The sequence below is a fragment of the Haemaphysalis longicornis genome, unplaced genomic scaffold (genome assembly GCF_048455015.1).
Source record: "Haemaphysalis longicornis isolate Haplotype H1 unplaced genomic scaffold, Haemaphysalis longicornis Haplotype H1 scaffold_25, whole genome shotgun sequence".
Lineage (NCBI taxonomy): Eukaryota > Metazoa > Arthropoda > Arachnida > Ixodida > Ixodidae > Haemaphysalis > Haemaphysalis longicornis.
Window position 1 is genome coordinate 1,714,671 of NW_027526314.1, and position 25,998 is coordinate 1,740,668.

General features: G+C 48.5%; 1 pseudogene; it reads right to left on the reverse strand.

Moving 5' to 3' along the window:
* The window catches only part of LOC144172677 (nose resistant to fluoxetine protein 6-like), a 250,733-nt pseudogene that overhangs the window by 14,044 nt on the left and 210,691 nt on the right, over positions 1-25,998 (reverse strand).

Below are 25,998 nucleotides of genomic sequence, written 5' to 3' on the forward strand. Positions count from 1 at the left end.
ACTGATTCCGCGAGCTGGTATTTATGGCACGTATGCAATAAGCTCGGTTAGACACGAACAAATACCCATGCTCCGTTGAAAGAGCATCACCAGTACCCATGGTGCGTCGCCAATAACAAACCATTGTTAAGTGCTTGCAAGTAGTTCCTCACTAATTTCCGAACGGCCCTGACTACATATTTCAGAAGTTCTATCAAGTTAACCTGGGAAATTTCTAGGTAAGCTAAACAGCACGCCTACTACAAAAGCAAGAAAGCTAATCGGTCGTCGCTCGAGTGATCAAACTAGTTACTAGATATCTAGCTAGAATGTGCAGTCAGAAATAAGGCGGGAAGAGAGGAAAATGGTATTTTCGAAGACAAAATTAAGATACGTAACGCAGGTCATGAACCTAATTTCAATGACGTCAGTGTTGCATTGCAAGTGAGTAATGGGTCATTATTTCGCGAACAAAAACTCGGGTCCGAGCTGAAGTCCATAATTTTGAGCCGATGTCGATCTTAGTTGTTACTGATTGTACATCCAACAAAATGACGATGAAACTGTACAACGAAGTCGCACAATAAAGACTCCACATCGCCTTCGATGGCATCCCTGTTTATAGGGCGTTGGTACAGGAATTTTCGCGCTAAAAAAAAAAAAAAACAAGAACAGTGAAACGCTTACGCTTTAGCGCAAATAGTACCAAGGCAGAAAACACGACAAGCGACGGCATGTAAAATATACTCGCATACTAACTAGCCCGCATCGACACAAAAAGTTCGACATATACCCATCCTCTAAGCGGCACCCGAAATTTCGGCGCTCCTGTTGACCCGCAGCGCGCCTCACTCGTAGGACAGTAATTTCTTCTGCAGCGGTTAGTTCATGTGCTTATATAAGAGGCGTGAAAGACTGGAAACTGTCCCGACACGGACCCACCATGGCTTTACAGAAATTTCTCTACCCCAAATCTTGAATGGTTCATAACTTACTAACAGCGCGTGGACAAGGGACAAAATGAGTAGGACGAACGCAGTACTGTTGCTTTTGTTCGTCCCTCACACGTTAATAAGTCATGGACAATTTCACGCCCGGTTCAAAATAGGGTATTCACGGGGAACTGAGCGCGATAATATAGTACCGTAAGAAGAGGTGTAAGGTGCGTTTGAACTCGGTGAAGAACATTCGCGCCGTCGCTAAACGGGGCGTGCGGTTAGAGCGCTCGAACCCCAAATGCCCGCCTAAATATCGGCGCGGCCACGAAATTTTAGGTAGAAATGCGCGAACCTATAAACCGCACGAGAAAGTGAAACATTTCGCCTGATAGAAGGCACGAAACACAGCAGCCACAACCAAGGAACCAGTCGAAATCAACCAGGGGATGGGAGGAAAAGGAATTGGCCGAAATTTCTACATGAGGCACGAAATTCTCCACTAAATATGCCATTCAGTAGCGCCAATACTAAATATTCATCCTGAGACCGGTCGAATAGGCGCCGTCCTGACTGCCCCTCAAGTCCCTACCATGCCGCATTCCGAATGGAACAGCTAGCACAGCACGTAGGTGAAAAAAAAAAAAAAAGAATTCGCCCGGTTAGCCAAACTGGCACGCGACTCTGTACGCCAGCGTCGCGAAACCATCGAAGACTGCTCGTCGGCCGTGTATGGTCCGCCACCCTCTGCCCCGGAGAAGCCAGTCTCCGGCTCATTGCTAATACACATCACATCCATCACTTCAGAGTAAATAAGCCAACAAATTTAAAAAATCGTAAAACAAGAGCTAGGTAAATCGTCCAGCCGCGTAAGCCACTGACCGCCACCCGCATTGTTAGCGCCAGCGGTGAACTGAAGCCTCTTAGCTCGTTAGTACACGTCATCATATTTTGTCTCATTGTTAATACACATCACATTCAAGCACTCCAGAGTAAATAGGCCAAAAATTAAAAAAAAAATCGTACAAGAGCTAGGTAAATCGTCCATCCGCGTAAGCCACTGACCGCCACCAACCAGCGGTTAGCGCCAGCGGTGAACCGTAGCAACTTGGCTGGTCAGTACACGTCATCATATTTTCCCGTCAAGAATCGCCAAGAAAATGCCGACCAAAAAAGAGAAAGGACGTAAAGCGCCGAACGAACGCTGAGCATCCATCTCGTCCTGCCAATAGCTTGGCAGGAAATAGGGAGCAGAGCCGAAGCCCCTTCTCCCTCGCCTAGCCAGGGCAGGGTGAAGTCAAAATGGCGACAGCGTTCCATTCTGTCCCGGCCCGCTAGCCCTAACCGAAATTTCGCCCTAATGCCGATGTGCGCAAGCAGCGCACTCGCGCCCCGCCTTCGCCGAGATCGCGCAAACTGAGGCTCGCCAAGCTAGGCTGCCTAACAGACGGCGTACGGGGGAGGCAACTTACCGGCGTCCCGCGGAGGCAGAGCTCCTCTGCGGCGTGACGAACGGCCCATGGTCCGCAGCTCGAATGACAGAAGCCACCCGAGGGACAGTAGCACCTCGCGGCGCCTCGTGCGCTTCTCGGGCACGACACGCGCACTTCTTCATGCACCAATCGCAATCAAGATACGTGTGCTTCACGATGATGATCATCCTGACGACGAAAACGACGACACGTCGTAATTATGTTTGGCGTTTTTTTTTTCTTCTGTTTATAATCTCCTTTTTTATTTCCTTGGTCCTCTACTGCTAATGCATACTAATATTTAAATATTTTTCTTTTCCCCCCAAACCTGTATAGTTCCTTTCGGTAGAGCACCCATTTCCTGGCCAATCCCACTGAATGGGTAAGAGTCGTCTAACTGGTGCTATACTCGGATACAGGTCAAGAAAAAAGCGGCATCGCCCAGTCAAAGGCCCCCCCTACCAGCCAATGGTGTCGCTCTATCAACGTGACGTCGCGGCCGACCGCCTTGCCCCTGCAGGCAGTGCTCGGAGCCAAGCTCTCCTGAATGCGTCCGTGCCGAAAAGTAGTTCTTCAGGGCTCCTTTAATTTGAGCGGAGATAAAAACCTTAGCTAAAATTCTTTATTTGCCCGTTATAATGCAACGCGTGAAAGAACTTATCGTCAGCTGCAGTAGCGAGTTTAAATTATATTCCTGATGGTGAATTCCTACTCTTCCGGGTTTTCCCTCAACCGCTTGCCTCTGGTTTTATGCATTGCCGGCCCTATTTCCCGGGAGCGGTTTTTCGCACTAGATCTGACCCCCACTGTTCGATTTACGGGACCAAGCTTCTGGCAGAAAAGGGGAAACCAGCGAGCAGAACGCAGGACAAGAGGAGGAGGCACACACACAACACCGCCTCCTCCTCTTGTCCTGCGTTCTGCTCGCTGGTTTCCCCTTTCTGAACATTATGAACCAACTAGCCCAGCAATTCACTCTCTTAAGCTTCTGGCAGCCCGCGGGCTGGCAGAAGCTTGCTCTCGGGCAGGAATTTGCGTCATGATTACGCTGTTCAAGCGCCTTGGGATACACCGGAAGCCGTGATCGAGAAGTCCCAGCTGCGACGAGCACTGCGGAGCAACCTTTTTTTTCGGCCGCCTGCTACAGTTTCAGCGGCAAAATGTCGGACGACGCAAGAAGTGCCCTCGCTGCTCTCCCCGACGCGTTCTTTGTGGACCGCCATCATTTTGAAGATGAAGAGTACGATTGCGAAGCCGACGTTTTCAATAGGTCCATTCGATGCAGACGCGATTACCTGCAACCCCTGCACCGGTGCACGGTTGCGCTGCACCAAAGCGCTCGATTCGCCGCTGCAAGAATGGGGCCGTGCACTGCGTCCCTCGATTGCTCATGGTGCAGCCGCGTTGCCGCCGCGGTGCAGAGAATCGCTGCCCCTGCTACGGAGGAGGTGCAGCGATTCGGTGCCATGAGCGCGCGCCGTAGTCGGGCGTTGCGGGTTGGACGACGGCTACCGGCAGTTGCGGCGACCGCGTAAAAATGTACGTCGAGCTCGAAGATACGCGGGAAGAACTTCGCGTCGTCGCTGATGCGTTCGGCACTACCCAGATGACCGTAAACATCGAGTTGCAGGGGACGACGGGCGAGGATCTGCACCTCGCTCTATTGTAACCACGCAGGGGCGCTGCTGACGGTGCAGCCGTGGTGCGCGGCACCGCGAAACCCCGCCGCTGCACTGCACCGGCACAACAGATGGTCTCCTCGATTTGGCTACACTTTCTGCACCAGTTGAGGCGGTGAGCACTCGTGCACTCGATTTGCCAGTGCAGCTAGCGCCACCTGCACTTCGGCCCTCGATTTGACGCCGTGCTGCACCAGTTCTTCTACACTTCTGCACTAGCCCCTGTGCGAGTTCTCGTGCAAGGTGCAGCGCGCCTAGGCGCGTTTTTTGGTGCGCATCGTAGCAGACAACGGACTCCACCATGATAGTTGTGTCTGTCAACGGAGTGGAAGCGACAGCGTTTCCCGTTTTAGATGAGAATGGTGGTCACTTGCGACAAGATGGCGCGTTTTTGTACAAAACACAAGGTGAGTGAAACCGACATTGAGAGAATTAACTTTTATTTTGACCACGAGATGAGCTTTTATTGAAGCTCACCCGATCAGTCCAAGATGCCTTAGGCAAAACCGACAGAGCGGAGAGAAACACTTGTGATAACTCGCTGCGACCTCTTTCTTGCGCCTAGACGGCCTTTAGATCAGCATCCAGCACGAAGAAGCGCCAGCCAGCCCTACGCTCCCGGTAGCCGCTGTCGCTAGTCAGCTGCAGGCCTCACCTCCTGCCGCCATTCACTCTCCGCTCCCGCCTGCGACCCAGCCTGCAGCTTCGCCTTCGCCGGCTGGTCAGCTTTTAGCCCCTTCGTCACAACCGTCCGCCGACAGTGCAACGAGCGGTGTGTGGAGCGCCAACAAGGCGAAGTTCCTCATTTGCAAGTACACGGAACTGAAGGAAAATATTGGAATCTCGGGTGGATTTAAAGGAGCCATGAAGAGAACATACAAGTTCGTGTAATTTGAAAGAATTAGGAATCAGTATCTCACTCAGCTCCATTACAGCCCCAAAAGATGTTTTTTTAACGAAAAAGAGCAAGAAGTATTAAAAAACTTTCAAATTGACGTGTTATGAGCAAGAATGACGTCATACGGGCAACAATAAAACATAATTTTCAGTGCGTTAACTGCACGTTAGCATTGAAATGATGCGGTCAAATGGAACTTGGTCAGTTCCATTTGAGGTCAGTTGGGCGGCCGCAATCGCACAAACAAGGTTCCGCGACGTCATAGAAAAGCTGCGGGAAATTGGCTCGGGGGTCGCAACTGCTTCACACGTTTTCTTTAATATCTCCGTTATTTGTTTCAAGATTGCGATGATACTGGTATCATTGTTATCGGGACTAAGTCTTTCTAATAAACCCAACTTGTATTTTGTCTTTATGGCTCCTTTAAGTAAGCCCATCATGCATATATCGTACCCACACTTGTGGTGCTAATATACATTAATTATTTTCTCAGGACAAAAGAGGCCATCTGGGAAAAAAATAGCCCACGAAATCAGCTCAGCGTTCCGATGTCAGATGAGTGCACTCCAAGTAGAGAACAAATGGAAGACTATGGAACGCGCCTACAAAAAAACTAAAATGAGGAATGGCTCAACCGGTAGCCCCCTGCAGCATGCGAGTTGGAAGAGTATGAGCAGCAGACCTTTCACATTTTTTTGCTCATTTTCTGACTGAGGATAATTTTTAAATATGCGTTTTCTTGGCAGGGAACTTGCAGAGGTTTTTGAGCGTGAGCACCATATTGCTCCTGTTGCACTGCTCGCCCCAGGAAGGATTGTTGCGTAAGTTTCCAGCACCACGTTATTTTCGAAAGAAATCCCATTAAAATGTCATCCCGCTATGCGTACAAATTTTCCTGGCGGTACATTTGAACTGCGCTTAATGTGCATGTCTACAGAATTGTTAACTGGCGCAATTGCTATAGCATGCATGTTTCTGTGGTAAAACTTTCCATCAGTATGACAGTATGGCTGATTTAATATATATCAAGCGTGGCCATCCGGATAACCATGGGAACTCGACCCCTTCATTTGAAATAAATTCTCTTTACAGTGAATTGACCTATCCACTGCACAAATGCCTATACTTTGCGTGACGTTTGTTGACAATTTTTATTATTTCGAAAGCAACAGGGATGGAGAGAACATGCGTCCAGAAAATGAGCCTGTGGATGAAGCTGGAGATGACGAAGCACCAGCTGAGGAGGCACCTGCACCCCGCAGCAGAGAAGCTACAGCACCGAGGAGAGGCGGCAGTCGGCAGAGAAACACAACCATCGGCAGCCTGATAAGAGTAATGCAGGATGCAATGGCTGCAAAGCAAAAGCAGCATGGCGAAAAAATGCGCCTTCTTGAGCGTCTTGTATCTGGTGTCGAGGCAAACAAATGATCACGCGTGCTTTCTCGTGTGCAGTCGAGGCAAATAAAAGAAGTCTGTCAGTTTCTTCCGATGATTTGCATGTTGTTCAGCATTGATGCTGGGCTATGTGTCTGCGTCGGGTTTCACACTGTGCAGCAGATGCGTTGCTTTCACAAGGTTCTTCATCATCTTCAACGTAAAGTAAAAAACTGCGCGATTTTGGACGGCCACAAAAAGGGAGGGAACACAGGACTGCGCCTGTCCTGTGTTCCCTCCCTTTTTGTGGCCGTCCAAAATCGCGCAGTTTTTTACTTTACGTTGAAGATGCACCAACTCGCCCACCAACAAGTTCTTCTAAACCAAAATTCTTCATCATTGCCAACGTCATCATGAGCAGGCAAGTCTGCAAGCTCTTCAATGAAATCCCTCTCAGAGTTGCACAAGTTGTGAAGCACGCATGCTCCCATAACAATGCGACAGCACTGCATAATTGTCTTGGCATCGACAAGGTATAGTCTTCTGAAGCGTTGCTTCAAAAGGCCAAAGCAGTTTTCGATGGCCACCCTCTGCTGGCTGTGGTACTTGTTGAATCTTTTTTTCCACGAAAAAAAAACTGGAGCCATTGTCTTTGTATGGTGGCAAAAGCCAAGGTAGCATGGGGTACGCAGAATCTGCAAGTATATAACAATCGCCACACTTGGCTGCAGCCTCTTCGAAGAAAGGGCTCTCTCTCAACACCCGGGCATCATGAGCAGAACCAGGGAAGCCAATGAATACATCCAAAAACCGAACGAAATTCAACCATTAGCAAAGGCGAAAATGCCACCTATGTCGTTTCCTTTTTTTCTCCTTTAAACGTGCGTCCTTTGACAGATAAAGTAGATAACATGACAGCACTTGAAACTTTTGGCACAACTTTTACCGCGATACTATTTCCAAAGACGTGATATACTTCATCATCAGAAGTGTATACTGTCCAAAGGGCTCTCAGTATTTCTTCCGCAGCAGGCAGCTGGGTAAACGTGCTGGTGCCGTTTCTTGGCATCAATGCTTGCATATACAAATGCACAGAGACTTCCAGTGTCTAAGTAATCTCATAAAAATCTTTCCCCGAGTTACGATTGGTATAGTTCTCCACTTGATGTGTTTATTACTTATATCCCGAAGAACTTACCTACGGCCGACAGATATTAGTTATCACCATAACTGCTCACCGAAAAATATAATACCCTTAATATGTCATGCCAAAAAATTATGTGCAGAAAAGTACCCCAGCAAATGTAGAAATTCAGAAACAGTCTTTCGAAATTAAGATACACATGTAGCGTCGGTAGCGGTGTGAAACGCATCGCGGAAAACCACGACCTTTTCACTCACGGCAAATAATTTGGTAGCGAGCGTACAGTAGGTACTTGAGACTCCTAAGCATATTAAAATAAAACGCAAAAAAATGATTGATTCGTACCCGTGGAAGCCTAACATTATTTGACTATCGCAGTCCCCTGCCTATAAACAATAGACCTTATGCAAAAACTGGCGCCTTCTTGTCGGAACTCCGTGTGCTTCCGCCATGTTGGGGATTGCCGGACCTCCGGATACAGCCGTGTATATGATAGCCCGCGGTTAGCGACGCGCACGTCGGCATTTATCGTTGTCCAAGATGCCCAAATACTGCCGTGTAACTTGCTTTGCACAAAGATGATACGAGAGAGAGAGAGAGAGAGAGAGAGAGAGAGAGAGAGAGAGAGAGAGAGAGAGAGAGAGAGAGAGAGAGAGAGAGAGAGAGAGAGAGAGAGAGAGAGAGAGAGAGAGAGAGAGAGAGAGAGAGAGAGAGAGAGAGAGAGAGAGAGAGCGAATCCACTTTATTGGAACTCTGGTTTTAGGGTGGGGGAGTGGCGGTGGCCCATGGGGCCGCCGCGACGTCGAGGGCACGACCGGTGACCAGTTCTTGGAGGTCGCGGTCCGAGCACCCCAGAGCCTGTTCCCAGAGGGTGGGGGAGGGTAGAGGTGGGAAAGGATCGCGCGGACATTCGCAGAGCGAGTGATAGAGCGTGTCTGGCGCGTCACACAAGGGGCAGTTGGGAGAGGAAAAGATGTGAGGGTGCGTATGCACTAGTAGAGTGCGGTGAGGAAGCGAGTGAGTCTGAAGAAGGCGCCACATGTGGGCAGCCTCGGCGGTGAGGGAGGGGTGGGGAGGGGGAAGTTGTCTGCGAAGGAGGCGGTAATATTGGGTGATGTCCTGGTATGTGAGCAGTACCGAATGGGACACCTCGGGAACGTCGTGTTTAGGTGTAAAAGAAGCGCCTGCCCGGTGTGTCAAAGCTCGGGCTTGGTGGTGGGCAGCCTCATTACCACCTATGCCGGTGTGGGCCGGGGTCCACAGCAGCGTCACGGGTTCGGAAGGGGGTCGAGTGCGAAGAATTTGGAGGGCCAGTGATAAAATGGTGCCCTTGAGGTAACATACACAGCTTTCCCGCTCAAAATTCTAACCTCGCAGGAACCTAGGAACATTACTTCAGGAAAGTGATATTTGGCACAAAGCAAGAATTCAACGGGAAGATAGAAACACTAGAAGAACTTTTCAGGATTCTGAATAGTTTATGTGTAATTCGCTATCAAATTTTACTCCCCATACATTTCTATGGGATAATTTCCATGGCTCAGGGACCTAGCCGCAAAACGTGCAAGACTTGAAATGGTGTGCAAAGCAAGTTTTCACCCCCAATATTAGCAGCGCGAAAGAACTTTACATTACGCTAAATAACTACAGATTAATCGCTGTTGAACTGACTGCCATGAGCGGGAAAGCTGCACATTATTTCGGATGGCGGGTTGCGAATCTGATAATATAATGAGAGGGGTGGGTGTTTGGGTAAGAGCGAGGGCAATTGCCGCCTCCTCCGCGGTAACTGAAGTCGAGGTGAGCACCGTGGCTGAAGCTTGCGGGTCGGCGCCAGGTGTTCCTATGACCGCAATGCGGGCTTGCTCGGATACTCAGCCGCGTCCACATATACGACGCTCGGGGAAGGGGAGTAGCGTCTGAGATGATCCCGGGCACGGGCTAAACGGCGACCAATGTGGAAGGCGGGATTCATAGTGCGAGGAAGGGGTTTGATGTAGATGCTGGAGCGGATTGAGAGAAGGATGGTAGCCATAGGATCGAGTAGAATGGGTGGGTCGAGATGCGCTCGATCAAGAATGCAGCGGCAGGTGGGCGTTTGGGATAGGCGAGTGATTTGGGCAGTGCGGTGCGCTTCGAGTAGTTCCGTCACCGTGTTGTGTAGACCTAGGGCTAGAAGTCGTTCGGTAGGGGCGTGTGTAGGCAAGAGAAGCGCTGCACGATAGGCACGTCTTAAAAGAGCGTCCAAGGACTGCTTCTGAGTGAGGGTGAGGGTGGCGTACGGTAGGTGGTAGCAGAAGCGAGAGATGAGGAAGCTATGAAGGAGACGAAGGCGCTCAGATTCAACGAGGCCATTTTTACGGGTCGTGATGCGTTTAATGAGGGCAATGATCTGCGTGGTGTAAGTGCGAAGCTGGGCGATGGTGTGTGTGCTGCTGCGAGTAGAGTGTATGATAAAGCCAAGGATGCGGACTTGTGAGACATGGGGAATAATTGTGCCATCGAGCGAGACTTGGATGGATTCAGCAGCACCGTGTAGGAAGGTGGACCGGGATCGCCGTGGAGGTAATATAAGTAATTCTGATTTGGAGACAGAGCAGGAGAGACCGGCAGCTTGGGCATGCTGGTGTACCATAGAGGCTCCCTGATTGAGGGTCTCTTCGATCATGGCATCACTACCGCTGGGCACCCATAGTGTGATGTCGTCAGCATAGATCACAGATCGGAGGTTGGGGGTGTGCTCAAGTGCGCGAGCGAGAGGCGTCATAGCTAGGTTAAAGTGAAGCGGAGAAAGGACGGCGCCCTGCGGCGTGCCGCGAGAGGGCATAGGGAAAGTTGTGGTGTGGAGTGAGCCGAGGCGCAGTGTAGCGGTGCGGTTAGAAAGGAAGTTTGTTATGTAGGTGTGTGTGCGACTGCCAAAATTGTGGTGGTTGACGGAGTCGAGGATGGCGTGGTGGGAGACATGATCGAAAGCTTTATGCAGATCAATTGCGAGGATGGCTGCGTTGTCAGATTTAGGTGGCTGGGCGAGGATGACAGCGTGAATCTGGAGTATAGCATCCTGGGTCGAAAGGCCAGGACGATTGGGTCGGAGTAGCTGATTATCTTCGAGGTAGGCAGTAAGGCGGGTGTTGATGACATGCTCTAAGAGCTTGCCTAGGCATGAAGTGAGCGATATAGGCCGGAGATTTTCAAGTGCAAGAGTTTTGTTGGGTCTAGGGATTAGAGAGATGTTTGCGTGTTTCCACGAGCTGGGAAGAGTGCCGTGCTCCCAGTGGTAGTTAAACAAAGTGGTGATGTGATCAATACATGTATCGTCAAGATGTCGGAGTAGCTTGTTAGTTATGGCGTCCGCGCCTGGTGCGGTTTGGCGGCGCAGGGAACGTATGGCCTGTATGATTTCCTCGCGGGAAATTTCAGCATCGAGGGTGAGGTTGGGAGCTCCGGCGTAGCGTGCAATGGGTGGCTCGGAGGAATTAGAGGTCGGTATGTATAGGGCTTCAAGGCGGGATATGATACCTTGCTTGGTGCCATCTTGCTTGTGGAGAAGCTGTGTGATACGTAAGGATTGGCTGGATTTGAATATGGAAGGGTCAAGCAGGTGTCGTAATAGAGCCCAGGTGCGACGCATGTTGAGGGTACCCCGCATTTCGTCGCAGAGTTGGTGCCAGTTGGCACGCCTAAGGTATTCGGCGTGTCGTGTAATTTCAGTGCGGAGGAGTTCGAGTCGGCGGCGCAGGGCTCGGCGGTGCTTGTGTTTGCGCCACCGTCGCTCGAGGCTACTGTAAGCCTCCCACAGATGCATCATTTTGGAGTCCACGTAGGCGGAGGGGATTTTCGGGTCTACGAGTTTCTCGTGTTGTTGTTTAGCGTGCAACAGGTTGGCGACCCACTGCTCGAGGTCAGTGTCTTTGTCAGGGTCAGGGGGAGCAATATGTTGACTGTGTAAGCGAAATGCATCCCAGTCCGTTATATGCGTGTGCTGTGGGTGCTCGTCTGAAGAGATGTGTATCGTGGTGTGCAACTCGGTAATGAAGTGATCGCTGCCCAAGGTATGTGGAAGAGGATGCCAAGTGGCAGGGCCGAGACGATGTGAGCAAGTGATATCGGGGGCTGTGTCGCGCTGTACACTATTTCCTATGCGTGTGGCGAGGTCAGGGTCGTTGTGAGTGGTGAGGTGGAGTTGTTGGATCGCCTCCCACAGCAGGCGCCCTTTACGAGTTGTGCGGGAGTAGCCCCACGCAATATGCGGGCCCTCCTCATTATGGGCCATTTTAAGATGATACGAGGACGACCCCGGAAATAGCGTACACATCTTTTTATTTATTAACGGAAGCATGGCTCGAGCCCTGCGTGAAGTCGCTTGCGGGTGTCACTTCCCTTCGCACAGTAATATTATAACTGGACCGCATGCGTAGTCCCGAAATGAATAATATGTGCAGGACTAAATAGGTCCCAAAGTGAGCTATTTTCTAGCCCTGTATTAGCCGCTGAGCACTCCTCCCGGCTGGTAGTTAAGGCGCACTGCATCGGTCAGCTCGTACTTCATCGTGCGGGTAGAGTTTTGAGTCTGCCGTTCGTGCTTTGCGCGCCCGCGTTTTCTTTTTATTCTGGACGTTCGGTAGGCTTTTATTGAAGTACTACGCATTCTTTCGTTTGCCAAACGTTACAGGAAATACGGGATCCGCGAGAGTTGCAACCTTCACGTAGCGCCAATAGCGCAAGTAACGTACGTAGTAATTCCGTGTATCGGTCATTTCCGCTCGTCGCCTGCGGTTCGACCTTAGCCTATTTTCCCAAGGCCAAATTTTTCGAGAGAAATTTTCTAAGCGGTAGTGTTCACCTAGTTTTGTTGTACACGGCGCGAGCAAAGGACGCCCAGAGGTCGCCGCGAGGCACGCGCTCACGAGCGCTCGGAATTTACTCGCTTTTGAAGGTTTTCGCCGTATTTTTTTTTTTTTTTTGCTAAAGCCTTTTCGTGTGCTGGGGACACTCGGCGGTCGCCGCGAGGCAAGCGCCCACCAGTGCTCGAAAATTTATTCGTAATTTAATTATTCATGGGCTATTTGTTGGTAATTTATTGGCAATGTTTAACGCGTTACACGCCACACACGTTACGCGCTACACATAACGCTACAACAGCTCCGTCGTTAAAAAATGCCAGGTACGCGATTTATTTTGTTAAGTGTTTTTTTTTCTTTTGCAGTTTTCCTCTGCGTCCCAGAGGATCCTTAGCGTATAGCTACATCGCGAGCGCCCCCCCCCCCCCCCCCCCCCTCCACCATTTCAACCCCAAGACAGCCCGCATGTTTCAAAGCGTTTCAGGAATGACCCCCTGAGAAACCCGCAGGATGCAAAGCAACACGAATGTACTTTCAATGTTTTTTTTTGCGTTCTCAAAGCCCGCGACAGCCTCCAACAGCTTCCCTGGCGGTGCCTCCCTGACTGCTTTTTCGATGCATAATGCGTATTTACGAAGTCGCCCGCAAATGTGGGCAACAGAGAAAGGTCCACAGATCACTCGTCGCTCATTTTGCTGCGCTTAAATCTGAATATAAAAGGATCGCCAAGCCGAGAAAGCCCCTCACACGCTCCGTACCAAGCAATCCCGCGACCGCCATCCCCCAACATGGCGTCGCGTGCTCGTTTCGTTTTTCTTCCGGTAGATGGCGGCACTTTTGCATAAGGTCTATACATGAGAGCTTATCGGTATTACGCTGTTTTCGCGGACGCACGCACACACACACACACACACACACACACACACACACACACACACACACACACACACACACACACACACACACACGCGCGCGCACGCACGCACACAAAGGATACCATATTTTCGCAAAAAAAAAACATATTTTCGCGCTGCGATATCGCGCGAAAATGCTGTAACAGCGAAAAAAAAATTCAGCACGCTGGCATTCACTCTGCCCGAGATGACAGAACCCTGGGCTAGTACATTCGGCTTTCAAACAAACGACCACAAAGGCAATCGTGGGTGTTAAACAACGAAATTTAAAGAGTCAAAACACATAGACCAGATATTTGATAGTTTACTGGCATGAAAACACGACAACGAAGGCTGATTTACAACTCAAAGCGCAGGCAGCGTCGGCCAGATGAGCGTCTCTTCAGCCTTGGGCTAAGGCCGCCACGTCGCGGCGGGAATAGGAGTTAACAAAATTATACCGTGGCCACTGATCTCCACTTAGTTGCTGGATGGCGCTTCGCCGCTGTCGCCATAGAGTTAATACTACTGACTCTAGAGCAAAAGCTGCCCGGCCAGCCCGTGCATTGAAACCGTGCTACACCTGGGCGCTGACATGATGCCACCCTCACAGCGTTGCCCGCTGCCTTTTCGCCTACTAGAGTTGGCGGCAGTAGTGGGTTTTCACCTAGTAACCAACGCATTCCATCATGGCAGCCACCGTTGCTGTGAGTGCGCCGCGAAAACTTTGCTGTGCAGAAACGTTGTGTGAAGTTTTTCCTGTGGTAGGTAGCGAACTTTTGTGCCATGCTGCCGCGTTATATGCAGTTTTGCATTCTCCGTAACTGAGAAGGGTAGCGCGTAGATTAGCGGGTACTTCGTACGCTCGGAGAGGTAGCTTTTGCGGGTGCGTCAGGGGAGTTCGGTCGTCGCTTCGGAGTTGAGCGGACGTGTTTTTTCGTGCTCCTGTGCTTCTGAGGGGCTTCATTTCGGCGGCCCGTTGCAAGCGCGGGCCGTTGGACGTCGCCTGGCTTTCGCTCTGCTGGTGTGGGCGGTCGAGTGCCAGCTCCCGCACCCCCCCCCCCCCAGTACCCGTCTCCAAAGCGGTGGGGACCGCCGCAGATTTAGCTCTTCGTCGCACCATGCTCGCCTCCGCGCTTCACTGTTCCCTTCGAGGTTTCTCGTCTCCCGGACGCAGCGTTACGCCTGCCAACAGTGTTCGTGGTGTGTTGTGTGCGACGGAATCGACCACAGTGGAACTACTCTTCTCTACTCTTTCCTCACCTTTCTAATCTTTACTTTTCTTTCTCCTATCCTATTTCCCCAACTATTCCCGCTTCCGGACTGTGTTAAATGCAAGTGAGCTCCAATGAGAGCTTAATAATATCCCCAATCCATTTATTTTCCTGCTCCCTTTAAAAAGAAATCACTTCCCCCTGATTGCTTTTTTCCCCTGATTTTTTTTCCTGGTGGCTTCCCCTGTATTCGCGCATGCGCTGTTTCTATATATATCATTTTGTGTGTGCTAAAAGAGTTCAGTTGATATGCAGCGCTAGTCCTGTGTAGTCTTTTCTTTGTTGTCGCGTCTGTACAGGTCTATTTTAACATGTTTCACCCGCCTCCCCCCCCCCCCCCCCCCCCGTATGCGTCAGCTGATTGTTTTCGCAATATATTGAGGTGCTCTTTACAACTACTTGCTTTTCTAGCGAATGGAAGTTCGAACTGGACAACGCTTCCAAGAAATGCATGTAAATGGAAATTGTATTTGTGACTGTACTTTATGCTAAACAAACATGCTTTGTGTGCCTGTTCCTGTGCCTGTCTACGAGGCCCCTGCAGCACGTGTGTCAACTTTTTTCTGCAGTTGACATGATTTTAGGTAGTGGCCCTTGCATTAGCTTAGATTCAATAACCGTGAAATACCCAAGCCTAATATTACTAAGTTATGTGCATCAAGAAACTCTCTCAAGAGATTTTCCGTTTGTCTAGGTACGCTTAGAGGATTTGTCATTGATTGTATGCTTGGGGACGTCACACAAGGTACATGATTAATGTTGTCAGGTTACATTACGTCGCAATAATTCTATTTAATAGCAGCTTAAACAAAATCTCTACAAAAGCAAACCAGAGACTAGAAGATATTATGTAGAACGCGCATTTCCATTCTGGGTTTGTGGAACTATAGCTTTCAGTACTTCCAACTACAAAGAAAGTAGTGCAAGTGTTCATTAGACGCTGCAGGGCTTTTTACCTTTTAAAATTTCGTGCCCCCTCTCCCAGAATAAAGAAAGAGGAAAATTGTGTGAGAAACTAACTATTTCCAGCAAAGCTATGGCAGGTTTAAAGCCAATAAACAGACGGTTAAAAGCCAAAAAACCTTTTTGAAGAAAAAACAATTTCATGATAAAAAACCTAAGCACTGGAGAAGAGAAGAACGACATAAACAAATAAGCAGAGGCAGCATAAAAGAGCAAAAAATGAACAAAGCAAATGCAATTCTACGAGGCAGTTAGTCACGAAAGCTTCCACGAAGGAGCAGACACTTCAGGAGAAATTTTTAAAAATTAGAAATTATGTACCCTATTTACATTATGTACGCAGAAAATCAGACATATTTCTGTGGTTTTAGACAAGATGAAGCTGAAGTAGCCAAATCGGTTCTTGCTTTGAAGAAGCAGATTAAAGTGATTAAGAGAGAAAAACAGCCACAGGTGCTGTAGGGGTGTTACCAATGCAGCATCCTTCGTTTTCCCATTTTGTCATTTTGCCTGCTTCTTTTATGCATATCTTTTTTTCGCCCATGGTGCTGTCTTTGTACTCGCCATTTCCTCGCCATGTTTTTTTTTTCTCCCTAATTTTTTATCCTTTATTTTATGCCAGTCCTTTCCTTTCCTTTCAAGTTTACTGTTCCCATTTCCGCATGTAGCACAGCCAGCTGGACAGTTCTTCTTTCCTTGGTTAACCTCCCTAGCTTTTTTCTACAGTTTCTTCCTTTCTTTGAAGTCGCACATTAGGTCATCTTAGCCTTGCTCTTACCATCACAAGCTTCCCTAGAGGTCTGGTGATATTACTGGTGGTGAAATAAAATTTGTTGGATAAGAAGTGCTTGTACATATGACCCTCTTGCATTTTCTGTGTTTATTTTTGCTTCTGATACACGGACTGATGGCATTGCGATGGCCCATTATTTTTGATGAAAATAAGAATGCTGTTGACCAAAATCTGAATGAGCATTAGCCAGAACTTTCATAATCAGCTACAGCATTACTGGAACCCAGCTTCGGTAATGCAACTTCGTCATCATCCTTGTTGCTGTGAGCACGCTGGAATGGAAGCATGGAAATTCTACAAGGTCTGGTGTGGCACCTTTGTGGCCACCGGTTTGATGTTGGCATAGGCTGTGCTACACATATCGAATTCCTTCGTTCTATCACGTATCGCATTCGCATAGCGCATTCCTTCCTTTTATCTAGTGTATACAGCTGAAGAACGTCTCCATATGGCCCTGGCTGAACCAATACGTGCAGATGTAACTGTCGGAAATAATAAGATTGAGAGTTCAATTTATTGTCGGCTTTCTTAATGACTGCCATATGCAATGCACATTAAGTGTCTGAATACTCTATATTAGCGATTGATAGTCTCATGCTAGGCAGTCTGATTCACCTGCTATAGTTATGTTTGGCAGCTGTTTCAAAATTAACCACTATGATTGAACTAATGAGCGGCAATAACAATTTATAGGTGCACTCAAATTAATTTACTTTTCAAGGGAGACGTATATCCTTCGTCGACTTCGCCTTGCACAAAATACATGACGGTCCCATCGCGACCCAAGAAAGCGCATATGTGTGTTACCTCAACATGCTTCCTAGGCGGTTTCTGTTGACAGACAGATTTCCGGCCGAACCCGCAGGCATTTCAAGTAAAACCGCCTGCAGGCGGGGTGGTCCTGATAATTGGGCGTGAACAGAAGTGGCCGTTTCCGTTCATTTGCGAAGGCACCCAGGAAAGGACAGAATAATTTTTCTTAACCCCCAACCACACGGGTGCCCATGTCACATGAATGAAGTTTACTCCTCCCCCACCTCCTCTGTGCAGGTATATACATGGGCCATATGAGAGCAGAGGTGCAAGTATACGTAATTAAACAACGTCGCTGATCCGCCGAATTTAAGAAATGTATCATGCAAAGCATCAAATATATTCTCATAAATTTCAGATTGCGTGTTTCAGCGATCGAAGGAGCATGCACCAATCGCACACACCCATACAGGAGATTTCCGCACCTACATTCGGGATTGCCTTTCGGCTTCGCCTTGTCCTCCTCTAGAAAACCACCTTATAGAGCAAATAAAGTTACCATTATTATTATTATTATTTGGCGGTTGTTTTATCTCTGACTCAAGTAAACCACCGTTCAGTGAAAGTATAACAGGACCCGTAAACAAGAGCCTAGTCATACGCTAGACACTGTAAAATGTTCGTACATTTGTTTGTTTTTAAATTACGAATGATACACGATTAAAAGGAGCCGATCTGCCCAGACATGTTTCGCGTAATATTATATGACCGGCTGACGGCGAGTTCAAATCGGCAGCAGCCACTACGGACATGTAGAGAAGGTGTCCTTGAAGATAGGCGGCGGCGGCTTTATTCCGTATCGTCGGCAGTCTTCGCAAGCTTGTGTTCGCAAGCAACGAAGTGACACAGCAGACACTAAGGCGTGTTAGAGTGAACCTCTGTAAATTAGCCCCACACGACTGACGCTCCTGACAATATACCGAAACTGAATTTGGCGCCTCAGCCCGACGTCTTCTTTTTGCTTATAATTTCATTTATTTTTGTTCGTCAAGCATGAATACTTCAAGAAAACTAATAAAAAGCATACAAACTCGTAAATAAACTCAGTTATTGCCATAAAAGTTGCCTAATTTTAGCTTACGGCCCTAAATTTCTGCCTCATTTTCAAGAAAAATTGTTAGCCATATCTTCAACTACTGATCTGGCAACTACAGCGTGGCATCATGGCAGCATCCGTGTTTAGACACATTTTTGAGCCAGCTTTACCCGCCTGGCTGTCGCGGCCGGGCGCGCGCACGGCCACCGGAAGTTCAACGGCTCGTCCCGGAAGTCAGGCGTCTGCTATGCTTTTCAACCGCTGATAAGCGTCCCGATTGGCGGATTTTGGCATTTTGTTCTCACTTTATTGCATTTTGGCTATACACATTGCGTTCAGATCGCAACATATGCTATACCGAAATATGCGACGTTAATATGAAGCAGAATTTAATTGCAAAGGAGAACGAAAATGTCACTTGGGTCTTGGTTTGAGAGATGACGCAGCTCTAACAGGATTTATGCTAGAAATTTATGCTAGGGATTTATGCTAGAAAGAAAACAACGTGGGCACGGCGTAAAGCTGTAGCCGAGTTCGTGCGCCCGTTCTGTCAAAACAGTTGTCAGTAAAGTGGTCACTGCAGAGCCTGCTGCCTGGGGATGGAGATCTAGTTACACGGGCACAGTTAACCACGGTTAAGCAAACCGCGGTTAGACAAAACCGCAGTTTGCTGCGTTACACGACAGACGAAACTGCGGTTACGTCGCTAACCATGGTTAGCGCAAACTGAGCTTGGCACCTCAGTTCGGTCGCGCTAACCGCACTTTCTGCAGCCGCAGTGCTCAAAATCGCACAATTCAGTTCGGACGCAAGTGGCGGCGCATCAGCGGAGGCGAGAAAAAAAAAAATCACCTGGCGTTCGGAAGAGACAAAGACTCTCAAATAGCGGGGGCCCAAAAGCTGTCCCCAAGACGCGCTTACGTTCTTTGCATCGCTCTCGCAATCAGCGCGACTGCCCGTCAGCAGCGGCTCGTTTCCCGATCCGCCCGATCAACTACGACAAACGCCGTGCTAAATTTGTAAATTCCGCGCGTAGTCCGCCAGAAATGGATATAGCAGGCAATCTTGAAGCGTTTTCACCACACGGAAACGATCGGCGCGCGCGTCGGCCGTGCCTGTAAACACGGCGGTGCCTGCCCACACGGCACTGCTTGCGGCCCGAACCGTCCCAGACCACGGCAGCAACAGCTTATCGCATCGCCGCTCTTCGAAATAAATCTGATCGCGGAAAAGAACTTCCGCATTCCAGGAAATGGATGTTCCCAAGTAGCACAGAACATTAAAATAACGTTATCTGGAAGTTGCGAAAGTTTAAATAACGTTAAATGTTACGAGGCAATGTTTATGTAACGTTTAAAAAAACATTCAATGTTTATGTTATGTCAGGAACGTTATTTTTACGTTGAAAACAAACATGTATGTTAACGTTTTGTTACCAACATTTTTTTAACGTTTAGGAAACAACTTAAAACCAATGTTAGAAATACTAATGTTATTACAATGCTCATACTCAACATTAAAGTAATGTAAATATACAAACATTATAATAACGTTCAGGACATGTTCAGGAAACAACTTATCACCAATGTTAGAAATGGTAACGTTATTAAAATGCTCAGGACTCAACATTAATGTACAAATTGAAACATTATAATAACGTTCACGGCATGTTCACTGCAGAACATTAATGGGATGTAAAAATGTAAACATTATTATAATCTTAAGAAGTACCCGCAAAGCAACGTTATAGGTAACATCTTTATTGCAACATTATTACAATGTTCAAGGCATAACGTTGAAGTAATTTTAGAAATTTAACGTTATTAAAATGCTCGAGGTAATACTGTCAGGTAACATAATAAATCTGAACATAAGCATAACATTTATGTTACAACGGAAGGGTGATGTTATGCTTGAAGCATTAGCGAAATGTTCAAACTAATTGCACAATACAAGTGGCTTTTACCAAAGTCTTCAGGGGTACAGGGGGTCAAAACAAGTCCTCCCCCCGAAATTTCTCGTGAAGGAAGTGGGGAGGGGGGGGGGGGGGGTCATCCAGGACGGGTGATTCGCGCGAACGTGAATCGCACGCGCCAGATAACGCTTCCAGGCTCCAGCACGTACCGGTCGGTTCTTCTGGCTCCCTCTTCACCATTTTGACATATTAAAGGGGGGGGGGGAGGATATTTCGGGTTATTTCCTTATTTCACATATATAGAACTTTGCATCTCGTGGCATCGGCGTGTCGCCACCGATTCTGCTATCTTTGGCGTGTCTTCCGCGGCCAACTTCCAGCTCGTTTGAGCAGCTCTGGCGGCTCCAACCCCCCCCCCCCCCCCCCCATCCGATATAAAATCCTGGCTACGCCAATGCTTTTAAAAATCGCAGCCACATTATTTCAGTGCTTCACTGCATTTTGACGCCGCCGGAGATGTGCTGAGATAAATGTTGTAAGTGTGTATGCGTGCGTGTTTATTTTGTGTTATGAGCCCAGCCCAGCCAGGACATGGGCAAGCCAACGTGTTGAGGAGGATAAATTACAGCGCCAATCGTGTCATCAGTTGTGGTTTTGGCCGCTGCGAGTCCGCGCGAAACATTTCGCAGGCAAGGCGGCTTTCCCCTTTTGCCTTTTGTTCCTTCAGAGGAATAGCTCCGTCAACAACCGGTCCCATTTATGACCAGTCCTATTATTGCCCACCGCGGCTCCCCTCGTTTTGCAAGGCGTGTATCATGCGGGTGCGCGCGGCGGGTGGGGGCTTGCTCCCCCTCTCAAGACCGGCAGGGGAAGTGCGTCAAAAGCCTGTTCTTGTGTCTTGTATTCCGGCTTGAGGCTGCCTGGTATTTTTCTTTTCTGTCATCTGCACCGAGCGCAAGAAAGAGCGACAGCACAGAGCAGCAGAAGGTGTTTTGCGTCATCGAGAAATACACTTGTTGCCGGGAAACAACGATTTGCAAGTCAAATGCAGGTTACTTCAAATATACACGAAAGCACGCTTTTAACTATTTTCAGTAAGCATCATATGAAGTTAAATTTATTTTAGGAATTGACTAGGAATGATTAGCAATGAATGAATGAATGAATGAAATAATGAATGAATGACTAGGAATGAATAGGAATAGAAAAAAATGAATAGGAATTGACAGTGTTATGTGTAATTTTCACATTCCTGTCCCGTTTGCACCGCAAATTCTGCGCCATTGAAGCAGAAAACAAAAATGCGAGAGCTGCGTCTTATCAATGCGTTGATCGAATTAACACCCATTGGATGATTTGGTCGATCTGTAACGAACTCATGACACCTACAGTGAAAGCCAGAGTTGCCCTGCGCATGCAACGCGAGACTGCGACACCGCAGTTTCGCGTTATTTTGTTTCGCATTAGCCATATAAAGTACAACAGCATTGTTATGGTGCATCAGCCACAGAGGAAGAAGACATGAACGCCAGTGCCTAGCCTGCTCGCACGTGTGCTAAATTGTAGCCAAAACAACACGCTGGGCGCGCTCAGATCGACTCTGAGGTGTACATGTATTGAAAAGGAAGAAGCCGAAGCTCTGGCGTTCTTGGTCTGCGCGGGGCCTTCTGTTCTGTAAATACGCCTTGTTGGTTGATGGATTGTAGGGTTTAACGCGCCGATGCAACGCAGGCGATGAGGCGCGCCGTAGTGAAGGGCTCCGGATTAATTTTGACCACCTGGGGATCTGTAACGTGCGCCTAAATCTCGTACGCACGGGCGTTTTTGCTTATCGCCTCCATTGGAAAAGCGGCCGCAGCGGCCGGGAATCGAACCAGCGTCCTCGTGCCCAGCAGCACAATGCCTTAGCCACTGACCCACCAAGGCGGGTGTAAATACGCCTTGAAAATAGATCTTCGTTTCACGTCTTCCTCTCTGTAACATTTTGGTGGCGGTTGCTAACCATATATCCATGCTCCTGCCTTGAGCCTATACGAGCGCGTAAGTGCTCACTATCGATGATACCCTACGCTCACGCTCGCGCTACAAACGGCTAGCCTCCTGGTTATAAGTTTAGTCGGGAAATCGACTTCATGATGTCGATGGCGGTGGACCCTAGGTGAAATCAAGCACCGGGACCCTTGCGAAGTATCTAACCAAGCTGTACAGCCTTCCTTTGTAGCCGCATAACTGTATTTCTAGAGTGGATTTCAACTTTTAACATCTACGTATATAAACTGCACTCCGCTGTCGCTCCAATTCCTCCCCATAGCGCTGCGCTGGCGGCACGATTGCTGCCTAAATATTTTGATGTCTGCTGCTGCGGTGTTGTTAATTCACTGCAAAAGCTATAATGTTTGACAACTGTATTACCTTTGATGAAACTTCATAAAAATATTTAGGCGACGAAATTGAAACTTTGAAATCTTCCCTTTGCGGCACACGTAATCATATCGTCAATTTGATGCAAGCCTAGGTTTATCCGCCGTGTAAAAGCACGCACCACGTCGAAATATAGAGTTACGCGTACAGTTAAACCTGTATGTAAAGAAGTTGATAAAAATTCAAAATTTTCGTTACATGCATGTTTTCATTATATGCAAGTTTCGATTTAAGGCACCCGTAAATGAAGCCGAAACTAAATCAGAATACTTGACATCAGGGACAGTGAACTCTCCCTTCAAGAATTTATTTCAGAGTGAAAAAAATGCTCTATTTGCGGCTTCTGCTTTTCCACGAAGTTTTTCAGTACACGGCAGTCCAAAGAATCAAGGTCACTTATACCCCTGTATTCGCAAGCGTAACGTAACTATCAATTTTGCCTTTGACACTCTTCGCTGCGTTAACCAGTTTCAAGGAGCAAAAGTGTGCTGAAAGGGCGCCTTTTCGCGAACTTGATGCTATTTAATTGTGCACTCAAACTTTTTGAGAAGGTGCTAGCTGGGATGCTGTACCGAACGACAACGTTGATCCTACTTGCCTGCGGAGACGGCACCTGAAATTGCGAGCTGGTCTTGAAAAGACAAATCTTTTTGTTTTCTAGTAGCAGAACTCATCACCAACGAACCTACACCTCAGAAATCAGTGAAGACGCGCGAATATACTCACCGGCAGTTGGGCCTAGCACCTAAGCGACACCACACTCACGTTGGAAACACACGGTAGTTTGCTGCGCGGGCAATGTTCGCTAAATTAGTGCATATCTCCAGCAAATTTTCAGAAAAAGTGCAAAAAAATCGCGCCAATCCACCCCGTGAATGTGGTTGGAAAGCAATTGCTGTAAACGGCACCCATAACGATTACTCATGCGATGTCACTTAAAATCACTCGCATCGCTCTACAAATAGTAAAACCAGAGAGAAGTGAAATGCACTTAACCACACCATTTATTACTTCAAAGAGATATTGTTGGTAAGGTTAAATCAATGCATGATGCATGAACGGTGTTTGGTTGAGTTGTATTGGTGTAGCAAGAGTGGAAACTTTTTTTTATAAAATCAAAGTAAGCTCCAACCCGGTGTTAGACGATCTGACTTCTCCGTCTCTGCGCCGTGGACGGAGGCGACGAGACTTGCGGCTGAGAAGGAGGAGGAAGAAATACTTCTGTTCAGATTTCTGGAGGGCCCAGAGTGCAGCCTTGGGGAGTGATTCCTTCTTCTGTGGGGCCCATATGCACTCCGCGCGGCCTGTGTTCTGTCCACCCGCTGAAGCTGGGTAGGTAGAGAGGGCCTGGACAGCATCATCTCCCATTGCTCTTGTTGGGTAGTTGACGGAAAGAGAGGAGGGTGCTCAGGGCTAAAGTCGCACACCCCGATTACGGGGCGGAGTATTCCTACTTCTGAGAAAAATTTACATTCAGCATCGTAGCGATTCGGATGCATTACGTGAAGACGCGTAGGCTGTGGGAAGGAGCCCGGATTGTATGAGCCGTAGGGTAGTTTGTTCTCTGGAAAGGTCAGGGTAAGGCGAAGGTACGGTCTGTCTCAGAAAGCGATAATGCTGGATTATCTCCCTGGACGTGATTAGGGGGTGACTGTCCTCGTGCAGCTCCATAGCACGGGAGGTAAAAGCGCAGGCTTGTTGGGTGGGCGTATTTGTTGCCCTCCATTGAAGCGTGAGGCGGTGTCCAGATGAGCTGAATGGAACCGTTTGGGGAGTGGTTTTTTAGCACGCACAATGCAGGTCAGGACATAGAAACCGACTGGTAATTCCAGTAGGCTTGCTGGGAATCGGTGACTACCCTCCGAATTCCTGGTTGAGTAAGAGCCAAGGTGATGGCTGCCTCTTCTGCTGCCGTCATTTGTTGGGTCCTAAGCGAGGTACACGCAAGGAGGTTGGTTCTGGAGGTAGCCACGATGATGGCGTATTGCTGCCCTCGATGTTTGGAGGCGTCTGTATGAGCCCCACCGAGGGTGCTGTTTAGCGCTTGAGCCCGTGCTTTTCGTTGACCCTCGTCATGTGAGGGGTTCATATTTCTAAGCAAAGGGAGCATCTTTAGTTTTAGTCGCCAAGAGTCTGGGAGTACGTCAAGCGGAGTGACATTTTGGGCTGCCCAGCCAATCTGGTGAAGCATGCGGTTACCCACCGCAGTTCTGAGTGGGACCATCTGGTTAGAAAGATGGCCTTCTATCAGCTCTTCCACCGTGTTGTGGAGCCCGTGCTAAGCAGCCTCAGTGTGGACGCACTCATTAGAAGACCAATGGCCTGCTCAACCGCCTTTGTAATCATTATGTAAAACATCTCTATGTCTTCCTCGTTGAGAAGGAGATAGGGGTTTGTCGTAAGTAACTCTCGAGAGGACAAAAGCTTCAATTAATCGAAAGGTACCGGATTCTTTTAGGCCTCGCTTCTTGGTGGCAACTCGCCTGATCATGTGTATGATTAGATTAATGCTGTTTTTGAGGCGCTGCAAGGAGACGTCACTCTTGGTGTTGGCCTGGAAATGTAGGCCCAGGATCTTGATGCTGGGGTGTGGAGTGATGGCCTGGTCATCAAGGAGTATTTGAATGTATTCCTTGATTTGGCGTGAGGGCGGACGACAAGGAGCTGTGATTTTTTACGTGAACACTGGAGGTCACAGGCTTTAGCACATTGGCGTACTAAAAATGAGATTGCATGGATTGGTGTGAGCTTCCTTTAATTCTTGTAACTCTTAGCACATGAGCAAGGTGCGCACAGGGCCGCTAGACGGGCGTGAGTGGTCGTGTGACACTTTCACGTGGCATTCAGCGAGAAGGCAGGGGGTAAACCCGTAGATGTGCTTGGCGAGTACACCATTTGTTTTCCCGTGTTCGCGTGGGCTCGTAGCTGAATCGGTAAGACTGCGGGCTCTCGCTTTGTTAGTCTATTAGTTCCAGGTTCGATTCCCGGCGGTGCCGGTAAATTCTTTTATTTGTTCGCTGGAGTGTTCTGGTGACACCAACGGTCGCGAAAGAACCCTTGGGGGGTAGAGGTAGAAAGCTTTGCTTTAAAAAGGGCAAGGGCTCAAGGGGTCTTTTCTCGCCAGAGCCGACCCCGTGCGCACCCAGCTCCAGTCGTTACACCAAATCGTTTACCTGGAACACTGCAGTTGTAGACGTACGTATATGCGCAAGCGCATGCTTGTTCAGTCGTAGCCTGTTCGATGGCGTTATATCTTTCTCTGTGGTCTGTCCAACGGAGACCCGTTTATCGCTGGATATTCAAAACGAAGCGCCAGAGGCGGCGTTTGAGCAATGTAAGCGACATCCAAGGAAGGTGTGCAGGAGCAACTCGTGAGTATTTTCTTGCTTATAGGCCCGTGCACACTTGCGACGAACAACGCGATTTCTGTCGCTGCGACAAATTGGCCGAGACCGAACGACAAAACGGATCGCCGGGCGGCAAAAGTTTCCGAAATCGCAACTCATCGTTGCAAGTGTGAACGGGCCCTTGAACTATATAGTAGGCAGTATTGATGGAAGAATCGATG